At 38.1% G+C, this 21,586-nt stretch overlaps 1 protein-coding gene across 15 annotated transcripts in view; it reads left to right on the top strand.

Moving 5' to 3' along the window:
* BAZ2B (bromodomain adjacent to zinc finger domain 2B) overlaps positions 1-21,586 on the top strand; it is a 373,027-nt gene that overhangs the window by 71,370 nt on the left and 280,071 nt on the right. For all 15 annotated transcript variants that reach the window (XM_036254456.1, XM_036254458.1, XM_036254457.1 and 12 more), the window contains exons 3-4: positions 8,607-8,692; positions 18,604-18,964. The gene's annotated coding sequence lies outside the window, so the exon portion shown is untranslated. The remainder of the gene's footprint in view (positions 1-8,606; positions 8,693-18,603; positions 18,965-21,586) is intronic.

Raw genomic sequence — 21,586 nt, 5'->3', positions numbered from 1 at the left:
GTCTTATGGGAACTCCCTTGTAGGTAACTAACTGCTTTTCTCTTGCTGCTTTTAAGATTCTCTCTTTGTTTTTTGTTTGTTTGTTGGTTGGTTGGTTTATCCTCACCCAACGACATTTTTCCATATTTTGTTCAGATAGAGTGGGACGGAGAGAGAGAAAGAGAGAGAGAGAGAGAGAAATATCGATGTGAAAGGGACACATCGAGTGGTTGCCACCCACACGATCCAACCAGGGCAGGGGACAAACTGTAACCCAGGTACGTGTCCTTAGCGGGAACCGAACCCGGGTCTCTCCAGACCGCAGGCCGACGCTCTAACCGCTGAGCCAAACCGGCCAGGGCTCTCTCTTTGTCTTGAACCTTTTGCATTTTGATGATGATATGTCTTGGTGTGGGCCTCTTGGGGTTCATCTTGTTTGGGGCTCACTGTGCTTCCTGGACTTGTATGTCTGTTTCCTTCACCAAGTTAGGGAAGTTTTCTGTCATTATTGTTTTGAATACGTTTTCAATTCTTGTTCTCTCTCATCTCCTTCCGGCACCCCTATGATGCAAATGTTGGCAGGCGTGAAGTTGTCCCAGAGGCTCCTTACACTATCCTCATTTTTTTAAATTCTTTTTTCTTTTTGCTGTTCTGATTGGGTGTATTTTGCTTCCTTATATTCCAAATCAATGGTTTGCTTCTTGGCTTTACCTACTCTACTACTGATTCACTGTAAATTATTCTCTATTTCAGTTAGTGCATCCTTCGTTTCTGACTGGTCCTTTTTTATGTTGTTGATGTTCTCACTAAATTCCTTGGAGGTCTCCTTAAGTTCCTTGAAGGTCTCACTAAGTTCCTTGAATGTCTCACCAAGTTCCTTGAGCAACCTTATAACCAGTGTTTGGAACTCTGTGTCTGATTGATTGCTTATCTCCATTTTGTTTATTTCTTTTCCTGTAGTTTTGTTCTTTTCTTTCATTTGGGACATGTTTCTTTGTCTGTTCATTTTGGCTGCTTCCCTGTGATTGTTTCTATGTATTAGGTAGAGTTGCTATGTCTCCTAGGCTTCATAGGGTGGTCTATTGTTGTAGGTGTCCTGTAGGATCCAGTGGCACAGCCTCCCTGATCACCCCAGCTGGGCCGTTGAGGTGCACCCCCAGTGTGGACTGTACACCCTTCTATTTTATTTGAGTCTTGATTGCTGTTGGCACATCAGTGGGGGGATCTACTCAGGCTGGTCAGCTGCAAGGACTGGCTGTGCCCACTGACCACTGGCCTCTGACTACCTTGGAGGATCAGTTGTGCAAGGGCCCACCACACAGAGCAAGACTTACTTCATCAGGGCTCCGGTACCAACTGAGTTCACTCACTGAGTGTGTCACTTGTGGAGGTGGTTGGGTGGTGGTGTTTTGATGTGGTCTGAAGCTGTCCACTGGGTGTGCTTGCTCTGGGGGCAAGGTCAGCCACTGCCTGTGATTTCTCTGGGGCCACCCAGCATAAGTTCCAGAGTGATCTTCAGATGGCTGCTTCTTGTGCTGGGCTTGGAGGTGCCCAGGAAAAGCCAAGTTGTGGATCAAGGCTGGCTGCTTCTAGTGCTTGGCCTGGGGCCACTTAATGAGAGGTATGGGGCTTGCTGAAACCAGATGCTGCTTGTTTAAGAGATTTTAGGAAACTCTGAAGGCCAATCCTATGGTAAAGCCTCTGAAAACAGCTTGGGTGGGCCTGAAAGTTGGGTGGGGTGGGGCCTCAGGAAGTCACCAGGGTGGGGCAAACAGTGTGAGCCAGGTTGCTGGAGTCCCAGATAATGGCGGCTCTCTTCCACCCCAGGTAAGGGCTCACCAAAGCAACCAAAGCAGCATCAGCCTCTGCCAGCAAGTCTGTCCAGGAGTAAACCTCTTCTCCAGCTCTCATCTTAAAGCCAAACAGCTCAGCTCTTCCCTGTATGTCTCTGGTTCCTCTCAAGCTGCCTCGCCTCTGAGCTTAGAGGGAGCAAGTCCTAGTAAGTCCGTGCGCGGGCCCTTTAAGAGGAGCTGTGTGGGGTTCCCACAGCTGCAGCCTCCCTCAGCCTCAGTTCCCACTGGTTTTTCTAGCCAGAAGTGATAGGGACTTCTCCTTTTGGCACTGGAACCCTGAGCTAGGTGCCTAGTGTGGGACGGGGACCCCTCACTCCTTAGGGAGGACCTTCCCAGCCAAGGTGTCCCTCTTGATTTTAATCCACCACATGTGAGTATGGGACCAGCCCATCTGCAGCTCCACCCCTCCTACCAGTCTTGGTGGGACTGTTCTTTAAATTTCATAGTTGTAGGACTTCCATTTAGCTAAATGTCAGGTGGTTGTGAATGATGGTTGTGTTATAGTTTTGTTTTGTTTTTTTTAATCCTCACTTGAGGAATTTTTTTTCTTTCCATTTTTTGTTCAGATAGAGGGGAGGGAGAGAGAGGAAGAGAGAGAGAGAAACATCGACGTGAAAGGGACACATCGAGTGGCTGCCACCCGCACAACCCAACCAGGGCCAGGGACAAACTGCAACCGAGGTACGCGCCCTTAGCGGGAACCGAACCAGGGTCTCTCTGGACTGCAGGCTGGCTCTCTAACCGCTGAGCAACCCGGCCAGGGCATTTTGTTGTAATTTTGATGTGGTTGTGGGAGGAGGCGATACGGCGTTTACCTATGCTGCCATCATTTGAGTGTGTATTTTTAAATTTTTTAAAATTAATTTATTTTTGTTACAGATGTTTCTTGTTTTTTCCCCATTGACACCCTCCTCTCCTTCCCACCCCCAGCTTTGTTGTCTATGTCCATTGGTTATGCTTATATGCATACGTTCTTTGGTTTATCTCCTCCCTCCGCCTCTCCTTTTCTAAAAGTTTGTCAGTATGAACCCTACTTCTTTGTCTCTAGGTCTATTTTTTTAAATTATTTTTATTAATTTATTTTTGTTACAGATGTTTCTCCTTTTCCCTTCATCCACACCCTCCTCTCAATCCCCTTTCCCCGCCCCATCCCCAGTTTTGTTGTCTATGTCCATTGGTTATGCATACATGCATATAAGTTCTGTGGTTTATCTCTTCCCTCCCACCCCCCCACCCCCTGAGGTTTGTCAGTCTGTACCCTACTTCTATGTCTCCGGGTTTATTTTGTTCAACAGTTTGTTGTGTTCATTATATTCCACAAATAAGTGAGATCATGTGACACTTATCTTTCTCTAACTGGCTTGTTTCACTTAGGATAATTCTCTCCAGGTCAGCTTTTTTATCCACTCACCTACTAGTGGACACTTGGGCTGTTTCCAGATCTTAGCAATTGTAAATAATGCTGCTACGAACATAGGGGTACATATATTCTTTCTGATTTGTTTTTCAGGCTTCTTAGAATATATTCCTAGAAATGGGAACATTTGGTCAAATGGCAGTTCGATTTTTAATTTTTTGAGGTAACTCCATATTGTTTTCTATAGTGGCTGTACCAGTCTGCATTCCCACCAGCAATGTACTAGAGTCCCCTTTTCTCCACACCTTCGCCAACACTTGTTGTTTGATGATTTGTTGATGGCGGCCATTCTGGCAGGTGTGAGGTGATACCTCATACTTGTTTTAATTTGCGTCTCTCTGATGATTAGTGACATTGAGCATTTTTTCATATGTCTCTTGGCTATTTGTATGTCCTGTTTGGAGAGGTTTCTTTTTAGGTCCTCTGCCCATTTTTTAATTGGGTTCTTTGTCTTCCTTTTGTTGAGTTGTATGAGTACTCTGTATAATTTGGAAATTAACCCCTTACCTGATGTATTGTTGGCAATTATGCTCTCCCATAGAGTGAGTTCCCTTTCCATTTTGATGGTTGTACAGAAAGCTGTACAGAAGCTTTTTAGTTTGATGTAGTCCGATGTATTAATATTTTCCTTTGTTTCTCTTACCTTAGGCATTGTATCAGTGAAAATTCTGCTGCATGTGATGTCTGAAATTTTGTTGCTTACATTTTCTTCTAGGACTTTTATGGATTCACAAATCACATTTAAGTCTTTTATCTATTTTGAGTTCATTCTTGTGTATGGTATACGTTGGTGGTCCAATTTTTCCAACATCATTTATTAAAGAGGCTGTCTTTACTCCATTGTATGCTCTTGCCACCTTTGTCAAATATTGTTTGCTCAAATATCTTATCAGTGAGGCCCTTTTTCACTGTTTCTAGAACTTATTGTACATCTTTTCTACAGTTGTTCTCTTAATACTTGTCACAATCATATGTAACAGGAGTCTGCAAACTATGACCAGTGGGCTAAATCTTACCACCTGCTTTTGTGTATAAACGTTTCTTAGAACACAGCCATGCCCTTTTTTTTTTTTTTTTTACATATTACCTATTGCTGTTTTCTTTTTTTTTTAAATCCTCACCCAAGGATATTTTTCCATTTATCATCAGATAGAGAGGGAGGGAGGAAGAAAGGAAGGTAGGAAGGGGGGGGGGGGAGAGAATGAAAAACATCCATATGAGAGGAACTCATTGACCAGTTGCCTCCCACATGACCCGACCAGGGCTGAGGACAAACTGCAACTGAGGTATGTGCCCTTGATTGGAATCGAACCTGCAACTCATTGGTCCACAGACCGACACTCTAACCACTGAGCAAAACTGGCCAGGGCCCTATTGCTGGATTTTCACTACAATAATAGAGTTGAGTAAATGCACCAGACTTGTGGCCCACAAAGCCTAAAATATTTACTATTTGGCTCTTTATAGATAAAGTTTGCTAATCCTGATATATACTATGTATTTCCTTATGTGTTTATTACCTGTCATTCCTCACAAGAAAGTAAGCCCTGCCCTGGCTGGTTTGGCTCAGTGGTTAGAGTGTTGGCCCGTGGACTGGAGAGTTCCAGGTTCGGTTCCCACTAGGGGCACGTACCTGGGTTGCAGTTTGTCCCCGGCCCCAGTTGGGGTTGTGTGGGTGGCATCCACTCAATGTGTCTCCCTCACGTGGATGTTTCTTTCTCTCTCTTCCTCCCATTGTCCCCCCCTCCCCCTATCTGAAGATAAATCAAAAAATGTCCTTGGGTGAGGATTAAAAAAAAAAAGAAAGTAAGCCATATTAACGAAGGTCATTTTTTCACTGCTCTATCCCTAGCACCTGGACTAGTACCTAATATAATAGGTGTTCAATAACTATTTCTGGAACAATTAAACAACTAAATGAAAGAAAAGACATGGTATGGTGTAATAATTAAAGGATATATTAAAGGATTTTAGGCTTAAGAGACACAAATTTCTTTAGATTATAAGCTTTGTTATTATGTCATTATCATCTAAAAATAATTAATATGCTTTAAATTAAGCTTGTTTTCAATTAAGAAAAAAGAATTCCATATAAAGATTGTATAAGGAAGCTACAGAATTTCCCTCCTTGATACCTAATGACATGAACTACAACATTTTTTTTTAAATGGTAAAAATTGCACAACCAGAAGAAAGAAACAAAACGTTCATCAGCAGTAATCAGAAATAAGAAACAGGATAGAATCTGTCAAATGTTTCAAATGATAGCCAAAGGAATAAACAGAAGATTTGATGAAGCATAGTATGTATGGTACCCAGCACCACATCTACTCCCCAAAAGTTGATCTTAATCTCAAGGTTAATGATGAATTTGAGATTCATCATTAATACACCTAAAATACTACAGGAATAGATGTCTAGGGTCTCCTTACAATGTTATTTTTCTTGGTTTGATGAAAAGGTGAAAAGTGAAGGATTAGGGATGATTTCCTGCAGAAAGTGGAGGCGTCAGAACTCCTGAACTAAGAGGATGATCTAACTTCCAAGGACTAACTCCCTATGGAAATAAGATGTGTTTCCTTTCATGAGTAGTTAGGGTGAACCTCTCAGAAAATCTCAACTGAACCCAATTCCTCTAGTACAAAAGCTGCAAATAAAAGCTGTCACAAAAGCTCCACCTGAATTGTCTCCCTCCTTCATATAGTTTAGCCATATTAGGTAGCTCACAGTTTATAAATTTGTTTTTTGCCATTTTTAAAGATCTGTCTTATATGACCTTGATTACATGTGATTTTTGTCATTTGTTTTTGCTTCTCAGAGGGTAATTTCTCTGTCTTTTGGATTGCCGCTCAGTGAAGAATGGGAGAGAGAGAGAGAGGTTATATAGATAGATAAGAGGGGGGGGGGGCTTATAAAAAAGTAATTTGAATTTATGTGGGCTAAGGATATTTTAAAGTCATTTACTCTCTTATGTAAAACCTAATGACTTTTTTTGGTAAACTATTTTTCTTAGGTGGAAAAGACACTAAAACCATTTAATTGTGTTGCACTCCTTAGAGCAAAAGCAGATGCAAAACCACACAGTTGCCAAGTTTATTAAAACAGCAGCAAAATAATAAATAATTACATCTGGCGAGAAGTCAAAATTAACTGCTGGCAAAATTCCTTTAATGTGATACTTTGGACTCTATAATAATATCAATGATATACAACAGGAAAGTACAGTTACTCTAACCTGTACATGCTAATAGATACTTGGCTTTTCAGTTGGATAAAACCTATGTGAAGAGTACTAATAAACGTTTTACCTATGTATAGTTCATTTATGAGGAACACTTGTCAACTTCTTGTTGTTATTTTTTTTTTAATCACTAAAAATCCATGCTAAAGGGGAAGAAATTTTTTTAAAATTTGGTTTGTAATTATAATGTGAACTAAAAATTTTCTGGAAAAGGTGTGTTGGAATCAGTATTGACTGAGTACAAGGAACAACATCATTATACTAGTTAAACAATTGATACTTGAGTACATTTTCTCAAACTGCATTATGCCCACAGCATAATTGACTGTAAACAATATGGACTTTGACTTGATTGTTTTGTTTTTAATATTTTTTAATTGATTTTTACAAAGAGAGGAAGGGTGAGTGAGAGAGAAAGGGAAATTGATGTGAGAGTGAGACATCGGTTGGCTTCCTCCTACACGCCCCCTACCAGGGATCGAGCCCTCAATCCAGGCATGTGCTCTGACCGGGAATCGAAGTGAAAACATTTCAGTGCACAGGACGATGTCCAACTAACTGAGCCACACTGGCCAGGGCTTGACTCAGTTTTTAAAGAAAGTAGTGAAAATTGTGCTTCTGATTTAATTTTAGACCTTGAGTGTATATTTTTGAGAATGCTGTAAAAATAAATGAGCAGTGATTTTAAAACTCTTGTTTTCCATCTTGAAAGATGATTGCTATTAAGAGGGAAGGTAGTCATATGAATTTTTGAAATCAGATATGACATAAAAAATATTTCTTCATGACCCTGAAAAAGACCATTTCTGTGATTTCCAATGGTTTTTTCAAATGGCGTGTCAGTACCTTGAAAAGCTTGAAACTATCCTTCCAGGCTAAATTATTTACAAAGTTTAATGCTGACAATAATATATCAGGACAAACTATAATGCAAATGAGGCCTAATCGACTATGACATGGACTTTTTCACAAATTAGTATATGCATTCTCCTTCCCCCATCTCCACCCAGAAAAAATAATCAGTCTTTCAAGTGACCACTCATTTTACTTTGAATGCCTCTGTTGGGGTATTTATCACATTGTACCAGATATTTTGGGTTGTTCACATCTCTAAATTGGATTGTGCACTCTTCAAGAGCTAGTGATTGTGGTCCTCTTCAACAGCAGAGTTGTGCTGGTGTGTGTGTGTGTGTGTTTACATTTGTTTATTTATTTCTCTACACACTTTACAAATAATAATAAAATATACAAACTTTATTGTAAAATTCCTATAGCCAATTGATTCTCACAGAATGCTTTAGCTGATTTTTACCAAACTCTTGTATCTGTAGCTTGTCTGTAGCCAACCTATAGTTGCAATTGTTGAAAAATGTAGTTCTGAGATAAATGGTCATTTATAATTTTGTTTAAGTAAATGAATAAGATGAAAATGAAATGACTTCAGTCTTTCATTACTGATGTGGGTGACTTGCTAATTTGTTAATAGCTTTCAAAAATTGGAAGATTTTTGCCCTGGCCAGTTCAGCTCAGCTGTTAGAGCTTTGGCTTGAAGTCCTGAGAGACCTGGGTTCGGTTCCCAGTAAGGGCACATACCTCGGTTGCATTTTGTCCCCAGCCCCAGTTGGGGTCACGTGGGTGGCAGCCTGTCGATGTGTCTCTCTCACATCAATGTTTCTCTCTCTCTCTTCCTCTCTCTTTCCCTCTCATTCTATCTGAAGATAAATGCAAAAAGGACCTTGGGTGAGGATTAAAAAAGTCTAGACTATCAACAAAACATTAAGTTATGCCTTAATGTGTAGTATTTATCAATTTCCACTGTGTAAACATTCCCACCACGGTCTTTCAAGCTACCAATATGACATCACTGGTCACAGTGTTGGGAAGAAATGGGCAATAGCACACTGCTGTATAGTTTTGTTTCAATATACTGTAATGGACATTAATAACTTCAAGACATAATAAATGACAGTAAAGCATAATAAAATGTATGATGAGTTTTGCATGTTTGTTTATTTTTGATATAATTTATTTAAATTTGAAAATATTTATTTATGGTAATGACTGTGTTTAACAGCCAGCTTGTAAAATTCCTGAAATTTTAACTTTTGACTTTTAGGAATTGGCATGATCTGGATTCAGCACAGTGTGGTGCCCATGGAGTGGTGCTGTGTATAATCTACACAGCCTTATAAGACTGACTTTGTGAGTTACCTCAATCAATTTAATTATTTTAATTATTATTGCCTCTGGTTTTTATGGAGGATTGCTATTGGAAAGACCATAAAAACGATGCCTATATATTTGCTAAAAATTACTTTAAAAACTCTGATATGTTATTCTAATGTTTTAAGTTCATCTTAATGAGTTGGTAAGTTTATTAGTTACTAGATAAGGAGAATGGTATCATATTTCTTCTTTGTTTTGTCTGCTTTGAAAATCACAGGAAAATTGTATGCTTGATCACAATAACTGTTAGTACAAACCAGTAACATTTTTAAACTTATTTTTTTTAAATGTAATCTTATGTTGAAATCTTAAGATATATATGTGTATATATATGCATATATGTACATATATACTACATATAATATATACAAACATACAAATACAATTTCAAATTAGGTACCCTAAGGTACATTTGAAAGGAAATGTTGAATAAATTCTTAATTTGTTTCCTTTATTTAGCAATTTTCAAAATAAGATCGTTTCCTAGTATCTTTCAGAAGTGAACAATAAATTCTTTAAGTCTCATTATGAACTTATATATTAATATATATATTTATTATGTTTCAATCCATTGTAGTTATTCATCTTTGACCATTGAGAGCCACTTCAAGTTAGCCTCTTCAAATTGGCTCTCAAGACTTTTAACATGACCCCAATAATCTTTGATAGTTTTCATTCTTAATGGTATCATAGGGTATTCTAGGCTTATTTTGGACATCTTCTACACCAAAACTGGACTCAGCCTTTGCTTCAAGGAATTCTTTTCGGGGGTAAATGGTGTTTAGAGACCATAATCTGGGTACTTAGGTGTCCCCTTCTTACAACTGCAATGGTTCTTTTTTTCTTTTTAAGGCATTTACGGTGGGCTAAATTAAGAAAAATGTATTTTTAAATATAAAATGTGTTCATTCTGTTATACCCAATTCAAATTTAGGATCACAGTGTTTTTATGCAACTTAATGATTAAAAACATTTTTTTTTTCTTTATTTATTTTTAGAGAAAGAGGAAAGGAGAGGTAGAGAGAGATAGAAATATCGATGAGAGAGAACATTGGCCACTGCCTGCATGCTCCCCACTGGGAATCAGGCCTACAGTCTGGGCAAGTGTCCTGACTGGAAATCGAACCAGCGACCTCCTGGTGCATGGGTTGACACTCAACCACTGAGCCACACTGTCCGGCACAACTCAATTTTTTTTTTAAATATTTTTTCTTTATTGATTTTAGAGAGAGAGGAAGGGAGAGGAAGAGAGAGATAGAAACATCATTGAGAGAGAACATTGATTGGCTGCCTCCTGCATGCCCCCCACTGGGGATTTGGCCCACAACCTGGGCATATGCCCTTACTGAGGATCGAACAGACAACCTCTTGGTGCATGGGTTGATGCCCAACCACTGAGCCACACCGGCAGGGCTCAACTCAGTGATTTTATATGTTTCTTTTTTGTGCCATACCAAAGATTAATTTAAAAAACACCAACTTAGTTACTTTTTTCTCAGACTGCTTGCAACAAAATTACACCACCAATTAATACATACATATATATATATATATATATATATATATTGGTTTGTGATAATTTAAATTCCTGTTTTGTTATTGTTGCTTTAAATTTCTTTTTCTTAGTGTATATACTATGAGAGATTACTGTTGAAATTACTGTTTTCTGTGTTCTTTTCAAAATTGTGTTAAATGTCACTCAGAATATTCTTCTGTGTATGGTTATGCCACCAACCCCGTATACAATTAAGTTCATTTATGTTATTTAGCTTTCATTTTGATGGCATTGTTTTTTTTATTAAATTTTTTTATAATTATGTAAATGATTTTATATGGTTCAAAAATCACATCTACAAAACAAGTTTAATGAGAAATCTTCCTACTATTCTATCTTTACTACCCCTTCCCTTCCTCCTTATAGGAAATAATTATTTTTAAGGGTTTTTTTTTTTAAGATTTTTTTTTTTATCTTCACCTGAGGACATTTTTCCATTTTTTTGTTCAGATAGAGCGGGAGAGAGAGAGAGAGAGGAAGAGAGAGCTAGAGAGAGAAACATCGACATGAAAGGGACACATCGAGTGGCTGCCACCCACAGGACCAACCAGGGCCAGGGACAAACCGTAACCAAGGTACGTGCCCTTAGTAGGAACCAAACCCGGGTCTCTCTGGACCGCAGGCCAACGCTCTAACCACTGAGCAAATAAATATACATATATATTTTTTGATTTTTAGAGAGAGAGGAAGGGAGAGGGAGAGAGAGACATTGATGTGAGAATGACACATCTATTGGCCACTTCCTGTATGCCCCCCACCGGGGACAGAGCCCATAATCCAGGCTTATGACCTGACCAGGAAACAACCAGCAACCCTTCGGTGCACGGGGTGACAATCAACTGAGCCACACTGGCCAACACTTTTTTAAAGGTTTTGATTTTTCCTTTGATTTAAAGAATTAGGCAAGTATGTAGATGAATTATAGCATACTATTGATGTTTTTCTCCACTTTGTTATTTTTATTCAACAATATATACTGGACTTGACTGTGAAATACTTTATACTACTTACTTACATTCTTTATTCCTTGTTAAAAATTGCATAGTACTCCACTGTGTATGTGTACCATAACTAATTCAACCATTTTTCTATAAAGGATACTTGGGTTACTTCCAGACTTTTGCTATAACAAATAATGCTTCAATGAGTAACTTCTTATATACCTATTTTATATATTTTTTAGTGTTGGTCAGATTCTTGGAAGTGGGATTAGCTAGTTGAAAAATAAATGCACATGTAACTTTGCTAGATACTATCAAATTCTCTCTTGTTGGGGTTTTTCATTTTTCACTCCAATAAGCAATATTTGAGAATGTCACTTTTTTCCACAAGCGCCTCAATCACAGGCTGTGTTCTGAAACTTTTGGATTTTTGCCAATTTGTTGGGTGAGAAATAGTATCTCAGCGAATCTTAATTTGCATTTTTCTTACGAGCAAGATTGAGAATGCTTGTATTTAAAAGGCATTTGCATTTCTTTTTCTGTAAAATATCTGTTCATCTCTCTTGCCATTTTTCTATCAGGGTATTGGTCTTTTATTCATTATTAGATACTCTTTATATATAGGCTTATTAAATTTTCTCATATAAGTTACAAATATTTTTTCAGTTTCTCATTTGACTTTATACTTTGCTTGTGGTATGTTTCATATTATTTATTTATTTTCCCATACAATACATTTTTATTTTACATATTGAGATTCAACAATATTTATTTATTTTTTATCCTCAACTGAGTACATTTTTGCATTTATCTTCAGATAGAGTGGGAGGGAGAAAGAGAGAGAGAAACATCGATGTGAGAGAGACACATTGAGTGGTTGCCACACACACGACCCCAACCGGGGCCGGGGACAAACTGCAACTGAGGTATGCACCCTTAGCGGGAACCGAACCCGGGTCTCTCTGGACCGCAGGCCGACGCTCTAACCGCTGAGCCAAAACAGCCAGGGTGAGATTTATCAGTATTTTACTTTATTGCATCTAGTTTTGACCATTGCTAGAAAAATTTTTCTACTCTCTAATTATTGAGGAATTGATCCATAATTTCTCCTAGTACTTATGTGATTCAAATTTTTATATTTAAATATCTGGTCTTTTTTATTTTTTAATATGTCTTTATTGATTTTAGAGAGTGAGGAAGGGAGAGGAAGAGAGAGAGAGGGAGAGAAACATTGATGTGAGAGAGAAACATCTATCGGGCTATCTCCTGCATACCACTGGGATATTGAGCCCAAAACATGGGTGTATGCCCTGACTGAAAATCAAACCAGCCACCTTTTGGTGCATGGCACGACACTCAACCAACTGAGCCACACCAGGCAGGGCTAAATATTTGGTCTTTTTGAATTTTATACTTGGGACAAATTCAAATTCATCTTTTTCCTTATGACTACGTAGTTATTCCACTTACTGAAAAATCCATCTCTTCCTCATTTCTTTTCTTTCTTTCTTTTTTTTTTTTTTGGTACATGCCCCTAGCGGGAACCGAGCTCGGGACTCTGTGGTCTGCAAGCCAGTGCTCCAACCATTGAGCCAAATTGGCCAGGGCTCATTTCTTTGAAATATAGCTTTTAGCTATGTTAATTTCCATATGCACTTGGGTCAATTTCTCAATATTCAATTGTGGTCTATTGGTCTTTTTTCACATACCAATACCAACTGTTAAATTATAAAGGCTTTATATCATATTTTAATATCTGACATTACACATATCCACCACTCCCAGTGCTCCTTTTTCAGTTTTCTGACCTATTCTTATTTTTTTGTTTTAATATATTTCATTGATTTTTTAGAGAGAGAGATAGAAACAGTGATGTGAGAAAGAAACATCCATTGGCTGCCTCCTTCACAACCGCTCTGGGGATTGAGCCTGAAACCAGGCATGTGTCTTGACTGGGAATTGAACCAGGACCTCTCAGTCCATGGAACGATGCTCAATCCACTGTGAGCCACACAGGCCGGGCAATGGCCTATTCTTGTTTTTAAATTCCTTAGCTTGTGCCTAGAATAGTGTTCTTAATCAGGAGTGTTATTCAAAAGCACTGTCAGAGTTTAAAAAAAGATGAACTAAGTCCCACCCCAGACCTAGTGAATCTCTGGATATTGTGCCTGGGTATGTACATTTTGAAAAAGCTCTTTCAGTTGGTTTTTATAATCCCATTAATATGACCTATAAAGCATAAATTCAAGTTCTAATTCCAGACTGCCTTATGATTTGTTTTTCTTTATGTATCTTGGACATTACTTAATGATTCTAGTATTTACCCAATTCCCTAAGCCAGAAATCTCTGTCATCTTCCTTCTGTTCTTCCTCTCCCTTTACTGTTTTCAGTTGGTCACCAAATCCACATTTTACCTAAAAAATATCTGGCTTTAAATCTCCTAATGCCACTGTCTTTTACCATCTTTCTCATGGAATGTTAAAAAGCAGCCTTTTCACACTTCAGTCTATCATCTGCACTGGCTTCACAGTTATTGTTCCCTAAAAACAAGGTCGATCATGTCACTCCTTTGTTGACCTTAGTTGGCTCTCAGGATAAATTCAACCATTTTACCATCAATGTTACATTAAGCCTTTTACTCTCAGGTCCCAGCCTCTGGCCTCCTTTTCCTTTTTCATCCCTATTATTCCATACCTCGCATTGAATATTATTATTACACTGAATTTCTCACATGTGGATGGATAACAGACCTAGTAGCACTTTGTATTTAAGTTTTCTTTCACTTAGAATCCACCCCTCCTCCTTCTGCCTGGTAAACTCTCAGTATTTGAGATGCAGTTCAAATAGCATCTCTTTGATAAAGTTTATGTTTTTTAGACTATGTCAGAACTAGTTGCCCCATCCTTTTTATTCTAGCAAACCATTATTATTTGTATCTTTATAATGTGATTTATGTGAGTCTCTAATCTCCCAGGAATTTCACACTTTCAACATCAACCAGAATGTGGGCTTTTCATGTTTTTCCAGCCTCTAGCTGAGTGCATAGGATATAGCAAGCACTCAAATGTTTGTTCAGTGAAACAAATAAAGCTTCATTAGTCTATTGATGAAACAGAAATAAAACATGATAATGGCCAGCTTGTTATACTATTTAGAATGCTCATTCTTTGGGCTTTTTGTAGTCAGCCTTGCTAGACTTTGTTCTCTGTACCTGGTAATTCCCTATTCTTTGAAGATCCATGTGTAATACCTATAGTAGTAAATGAGATATCTATCCTTACCTCTGTATATACCTATTTATGAAGTTCTGTTTGGGCCTTAAATAGATGATGGTTTAAAGAAGAAAGTGCAACAATTGAGTCTATGGTGGTGATGTAATTAGTCTTTGGAATAGGAATATATCACATATAGAAATACCAGTAATACTGGAAAAGATCTGTTTGATCATTTAATTCTTTTATAATTCTGTACGTGATGAAGTACTAATTTAGATGATGATCTTAGCAGAAGACAAGTGCTATGGGAGCCAAGTTGTTTTATAACAATAGTAATTATTTTTTTTTCCCCTTCAACTCTATGACTAAATTGTAATCTCTGAAATGATCAAATGTGATAACTTGAAAAAAGGAGAGGAATCATATTAAAAATAATTAAGCACAACTTCTTAGTAAGAGGGTATCAAATATTGGAGTAATCTAGTTTTAAATTTCTAGAGTACTATTATTTTTTAAAGTCAGTTTTAAAAGTATAGATTAAATTACAAAATTACTTGAATTACCAAATAGCACTAAATTATTTTAGATGTGTTTTAGTGTAAAATTCAAAGCTTTTATTTTATTGAAATATAGGAATTCATTTTATGAATTTTAGATATCAGTCTGTGTGACTTTTTTATTCACCAATTATTTTGTTAACTGATTTACATTTAACTGCATTTCATATTTGAGAATTTTGCAAAAATATGTTCCAAATTATATAAATAGCACTTGATGATGATAAAAGTATATTTGAAAATATTTTAAAGACACTAAAATCAAGTTCCTTATCACCACTTTTATCTTTAATGCCAGCATTTTGAGGACACTCTTATTTTAAGTTACTTTATCATTTAACCAAGGAAAAGACAACTTTGGTTTGTGTGTGGCTGCAACTTGGGGGGGGGGGGGGAGATACACACACACACACACACACACACACACACACACACACTTTTTTAAAAATTTTGAGTCCAGCTGGTGTGGCTCAATGGTTGAGCATCGACCCATGCACCAAGAGGTCGCTGGTTTGATTCCCAGTCAGGACACATGCCCAAGTTGTGGGCCCGATCCCCAGTGGGAGACATGCAGGAGGCGGCCAGTCGATGTTCTCTCTTATCGATGTTTCTCTCTCTCTCTCCCTCTCCCTTCCTCTCTCCAAAATCAATAAGGAAAAAAATAAATAAAAAGTTTTGAACTGTGGTCTAAGATTACCTAGAAGAATGGTAGGAATTTTTTAATATAAGTTTTTATGTAAGTTAATCACTTTGATTACATTTGTACCATTTTTTTGTTAAGCATATATATAAACTTGAAATTAATAAGTGAATTTTATTGTCAAATATTTTTCCTACAGGTTTCTTCTTTAAAAGCCAAGCAATGTAAATTACATATCCTCATGAAACCGATTGTTTGGAAACCCAATGTGCCATCTTTAAATCCAATGTTATTTCAAAATATTATTGGAACCAAAGATTGAACCATGCTTTGCAGTATATTTTTTAAAAATTTAAGGCCTGGCCAGTGTGGCTCAGTGGTTGAGCATCGACCCATGCCCCAAGAGGTGCATGGGCCAAATCCCTGGTGGTGGGCATGTGGGAGGCGGCCAGTTGATGTTCTCTCTCATCGACGTTTCTATCTCTTCCTCTCCCTTCCTCTCTCTCTAAAATCAATAAAGAAAAAAATTTTAAGTAAAAGATATATACTTAGGGGAAGGAGGCAAAGAGGGGATAAATGGTGGTGGAAAGAGACTAGACTTTGGGTGGTGAGTGCACGATGCAATATGCAGATGATGTGCTACAGAGTTGTACACTTGAAACCCATATGGTTTTGTTAACTAGTATCACCCCAATAGATTCAATTAAAGAAAAAGATATATCCTTAGTTATTTAAGTTACTCAAGTGTGCCATTTAACCTTATTTCAACAAAGATGTTTTAAAGGAATTCTTCATGAAAATTGAAACTTGAATATAGCCCTTTTTTATCCTTTCAAAGTCGAATATTTTTAAGTTATGCTAGTGATTATGCAAACTGTCAGAAATGGATTGTTGAAATATTATATTTTATTTATATATAGAAATATCTGTGAATGGCCTTACTTCCAACAGTTTTAAAATACTGTTTATTTGAGTAATGACCTCTGTTATATAAAAATGCATGAACTTTTTTGCATGTTTGGATGGAACATCTAAATGCTAGCATTTACACTTATATTTTAATCTTTATTTTTCTTCTGAAACATTATTAGTAAATTTTGAAATTACAGAACTGTTGACCCAGTCATACATGTACAGAGCTTGGCCTCTGAGTTAATTAAATATGAGTTAATAATATATTAAAGGAAATTATTGTCCTTATTACAGTTATTAGGTAGTTACTCAAATTATAGCTTCAAAGGAATGCAGAGCATGGAAAACTCAGGATTAAATTATGCATTTGAACCTGAGGCCAGCTTTTACTGTACAGACAGTTTTCTGCTAAGAGAGAAATTGTATGTCATTGAAATTAAATGCTTTTCTGGGATGGAAGGTTCCAGTTTTTAATGAAATTACTGAGTGTGGTGTAGTGAAATGATTAAAATCTGTATTCCGGGAATGTGGCAGGGACAAAAAATCAATAAGTGCTAGCACAGCTTTGCTGCTCAATGTGAATCCTGAGAATGAAATAAACTACTACAAAAATAATAATTAAAAACATATCAGCACATTAATTTATTTAGCATCAGTCTCCTGAGACATCATCTTCACTAATTTTTAGCATATATTTTACTATGTAATGAGCAGCCTTCTTTTCAGATATCCCTATTAGACAGGCAGTATTTCCGCCCTTCCCCCAGTGCTTCAGCATTGCAATCATTGTACTTGCACTTATTATGTTACAAATGACCGAGGTAAGGCTGACATTCTCAGTGCATGCAAAAAGACCTAGTCTGCCAAGCTTTCTCTTTTTTTTCCCCCTAATGAAGCAGCTTTGTGAAATCTCCCCATGTGTTAATACTAATGAAGATCCTCCAGTACAATTAAACTCACAGCCAGTGGCTGAAGAGGAAACATAAAACAATAGCGTCTTTTAAGATACATTTATCCACATATATATGTACAAATATACATGGTCAAATTATTCTTCTAAATCTTGCCTTTCCCTTGCTCTTCATCCTGAAAATTAAATTATATTAACTTTGAGACTTTAATGTGTTGTGAGGGGGCGGGGAGGGCACTACCTCAATGAAAAATCTAAAAATTATGTATCTTCTTGGGTAATAAAATGTTACCAAGGTAAAGACTTCTTTTTAAAATCACTTTTTAGGAAGCTATGGGTGTGTACGGGAAGACGGCATGTGATGTTCTTTACCTTTAGTTTAACTTTAGTGTTTAGTTTAATGTTTTGAATTGGGAAATATAGTAGGGTTAAAAACAAAGTTGGAAGAGATTCTAGGGGTAGACAAATAGGATACCTCATGTGTAGTTTAAATATGGAGCAATGGTCTACCAGTCTTACTTAACTTGATATTTTTACAAGTGTTCAATTTCTACAATTAGCTATCTCCCCGCTCCCCTTTTAACCTCACAGAAGGGGGGGGGGGGATACTAGTTAGATTACACTTTAGTTTTAATTTATAAATTAAAAAGTTTATTATTTAAAAGTGTTTTATTTAAATTTTAACTTGGTGCATATAAACATTACGCCAGTTTAACTTGTCCGTGTTAGGGCAGTAGCGATTAATCCCAGGACCATTTTGCGTCCTTTTTATTTTGATTTACAAACATCCACGAATTCTTGGCATATTAATTTAGTTGGCTTGTGGGCTTCAACCAAATTCTGAGTTTACGGGCAAAAAAAGTTTAGATGGAAATAGTTAATCTATACTCCCTATTCTCCAGTTCACGTTTTTGAAAATTTTCGTTTTCGATCTTATTTTCTGTTCTCTCTACTTTTAAAAGCAAAGCAAAACAAAACATTTAAGTTTCCTAACTTTTTCCTGGGACCAGGAACAAGACAAACTTAAAGCTACAGTATTCTTGGGAGGAAGAAACAACCCCCTCCCTCTTTTGGCTCCTTTAGGAGCTGATAGGTCATTTATTATTGGAAGTGAAATGGTATAAACAATTCTCTCTCTTTTTCCCCTTGTTAACAGCAACTTTCATTGTTAGAGAGAGGAGAGAGAGAGAAGCCTTGTTGGTTGACGTCACTTGGTTCATGAAGCCTTCGCCTAGAAGTGAAGCTGCTGAACAAACCTTGAGAAGAATCATCTCCTGCTTCAATCTGCTGCTGGATAGGAACTAATCAGAGAGAGAGAGGCGGAAGACGGAGAAGGAGGGAGTCAAGGGCTTTCCCGATCACAAATCTCACCTCCACTCCCAACTCTGTACTTTTCTTGCAAAAATAATAATTGGACTAAGGAGGTGTTGGGCTTTTCAAAAACAAAAATCGTAACCTTCAACCATCTGGGGAAGACAAAAATCCCATCCACTGCAACTCTCAGTTCGAAAGTAAAGGTGAGTTAAAAATCCTCGGGTCTGAGGGGTGCGGGTAAAAATGAAAATCCATATGTTATAAGGCTGGTTGAAAGAGAAAAGGAGAAACTACGCTCCAGCGAGCTGGGAAGACTCCGGAGTTGCTATCTCGAGGCGCTCGCCCTGCCCGCCCTGCTCGCCCCGCCGCGGCTGTTTACTCTCGCCGGTCGGTCGGTGTGTCTCTTTGTTGTGCTGGCTGCAAGGCTGGGGTGGTGCTCGGGGTCCCGAGTGGAGTTTGGGGAAGCAGGACGCGGAGATGCGCGGTCCTGGGTGGGAGGTGGGGGGTGCGGTCTCAGGAGAACGTAAACTTTATTCCTAGCTGCCGGTACGGGACTTCGGTCCAGCAGGGCCGCGGGGCCGCGCCTCCCGGCGCGGGCAGACGCTGCCGCCGCGAGTCCGCCTCCTTTGTGCCGGCCGCCCTGCTCGGCCGCCCGGCTTGGCTCCCTTTCTTCTTCCCTCAGCTTCCAGCGCGCAGGTCGTCGCCAACAGTTTTGCTTCATTAAAAAAAAATCTCTGGCACTGTTGAGATCGCTGTTCCAACCCGGGAATATCCGCTGCTGGCCCCCCTTCTCACCAGGGTAGTTGCAAGATCCCCCCCAGCCCCCCGTCCTCCAACTGCTGCCCTTTTTTGCCTCCGCCCCCTCTTCCTCCAGGACTGATTAGCTGCGCCTGCCACCCCCAATTCGGGCCTCTTTTGCTCTTTCCCTGTGTAGCTGGGAGCTCCCGAGTTTATAGAAAATGAGCTGGGGTGGGGGTGGGAGGCAGGTGGGACTGGGAAAAATACCTGGGAAGGTCTGTATGTGGTACACAGGGTTAGAGGAGCACTGCTGTCCCTACACGTAATGTCTGTCTCGGAGCAGTTCTTCCCCGGGAACAGTCGCCAGCTCTCAACTCTTCTTCCCTCTTTTGATCCTCTTGTCTCTCCCCCTCCCCCCTTTCCTTTTCGCGGCTCCCCTCCCCTTAAAGTAGTTCCACGAACCCTAGAATTGGGACTTAGGGAAGGAAGGAAATGTTTGGAGAGTCCGAGCTGGCCCTGCTGTTTGGGCATTTTCTGTTCTTTTCTCGCTGTGTGTATTTATCTTTTGTGTGTTGCTTCCTTATAAAGGGAGAAGCAGCTGCAGTCCTTGGCTGAGTTGTTGAAATTTATCCCTTTGTGTATATTACAATATCCTCCATTTTTTTCCCTCTGCCCTCTAAACAACAAGCGTTTCGCCATCTTGGGCAATTTTTATTCCCAAGTCTCTCTCTTTTTTTATTTTTGAGGACGGGAAAGGAGCCTTAGAAAGGCAAAAAGTGTGTCTGGATAAGACTCAAAGTTTAGGGAATGTTCAGGGGGCTCAGTGACGTCATGTAAACTTTATCTAGTAATTGTCCCAAGAGTACATTTTTCGCTTAATTTTTTCCTTGTTTTGAAGGACCATGTAACTTACTGGTTAACGATAAGTTGTTCTGTTTATTTTTGTGTTCTGTTCTCAAAATGAACCCTCAATGTGTACACATTTTATGCTTTGGTAACAGGTGGAAAATGTAAAAAAATGGTATGAACTTTTATAGTGTCATTTAGTATTCACCTAGCTTTTGTCTACGTGCTTTTATTCTTTGAGGGTTTCAGATGTTATTTTTAATCAGCGTATTCCCTTTTTTATTTACTTCACTCTCTGCTGTGGATTTTTCTTTAATTAGCTTGGGTCATATTTAGGTATACCTATTTTATATTACCTAGATCCCTTTTTGTAATTAAATATTCTATTTTATACATATGTGTTTGCATTTTGAAAATATGTAACTACTGAAAATACTTGGAGATAGTGGATACTTTTAAAATTTAGTAGCAGATACTAGTCAAACGACTGGCCAAAATGTGGTTAGTATTTAAAAGGCAGAATTGATTTTAAAATATATTTTATAACCTCAAGCTATAAGCTCTGTCAGCCATTATGAAAAGATAAACAATAAAAACTAGTGTTTATATTTGCTTGTCTAAAATTAGTTTTTCACCTCACAAAAGTTCAGTTGGTCACATGATCAAACTTAATGATACACTGACTGGTATATAAATAAGAGGCACTGTAAATTGAATGGGAAAGTGGAATTCTGTCTCCTGTAGTCATTTGCAGTCAGCATATTTACTTATCTTCTAACAAGGACATGAAACTGTCTGTATTTAATTTGCATTCTCTTTGTCTTCTGGGTTAGAGAAAAACATTCACTACAATTAACTCAAAAAAATAATAGAAACAATTCTGAATACATTGAAAAGGTTTGTCTAAGGCATAAAAACTTATATGTGGTATGTTTTTTATCTCTGTGGCAGTCTTCTTTGGTGTTATCTGCTATGCTTTTTATCTAGGAATTGGCTTTATGTAAAATGCTATATAGAAAGCTTTACTGAATTGAATGTCTGCCATTTATGTGAATTGTAGGTAGGTAAGAAATGTTTAAATAGTTAAAAGCACATAGAACAGATGGTTCTAAATTATACATGCAACAAAGGACTAGAAGATTTGGCAGATTACAAATGGTAAGCAACAGAAGATAAGCAGTTCAAGAAAATGGTAGTTAAATATATTTGATGTCTCACACCTATTGTAAACACTGTACACA

This window comes from Molossus molossus, unplaced genomic scaffold (assembly GCF_014108415.1).
Source record: "Molossus molossus isolate mMolMol1 unplaced genomic scaffold, mMolMol1.p scaffold_m16_p_11, whole genome shotgun sequence".
NCBI lineage: Eukaryota > Metazoa > Chordata > Mammalia > Chiroptera > Molossidae > Molossus > Molossus molossus.
Note: the sequence above shows the minus strand (reverse complement) of the source record. Positions and strands in the feature narration are given on the sequence as shown.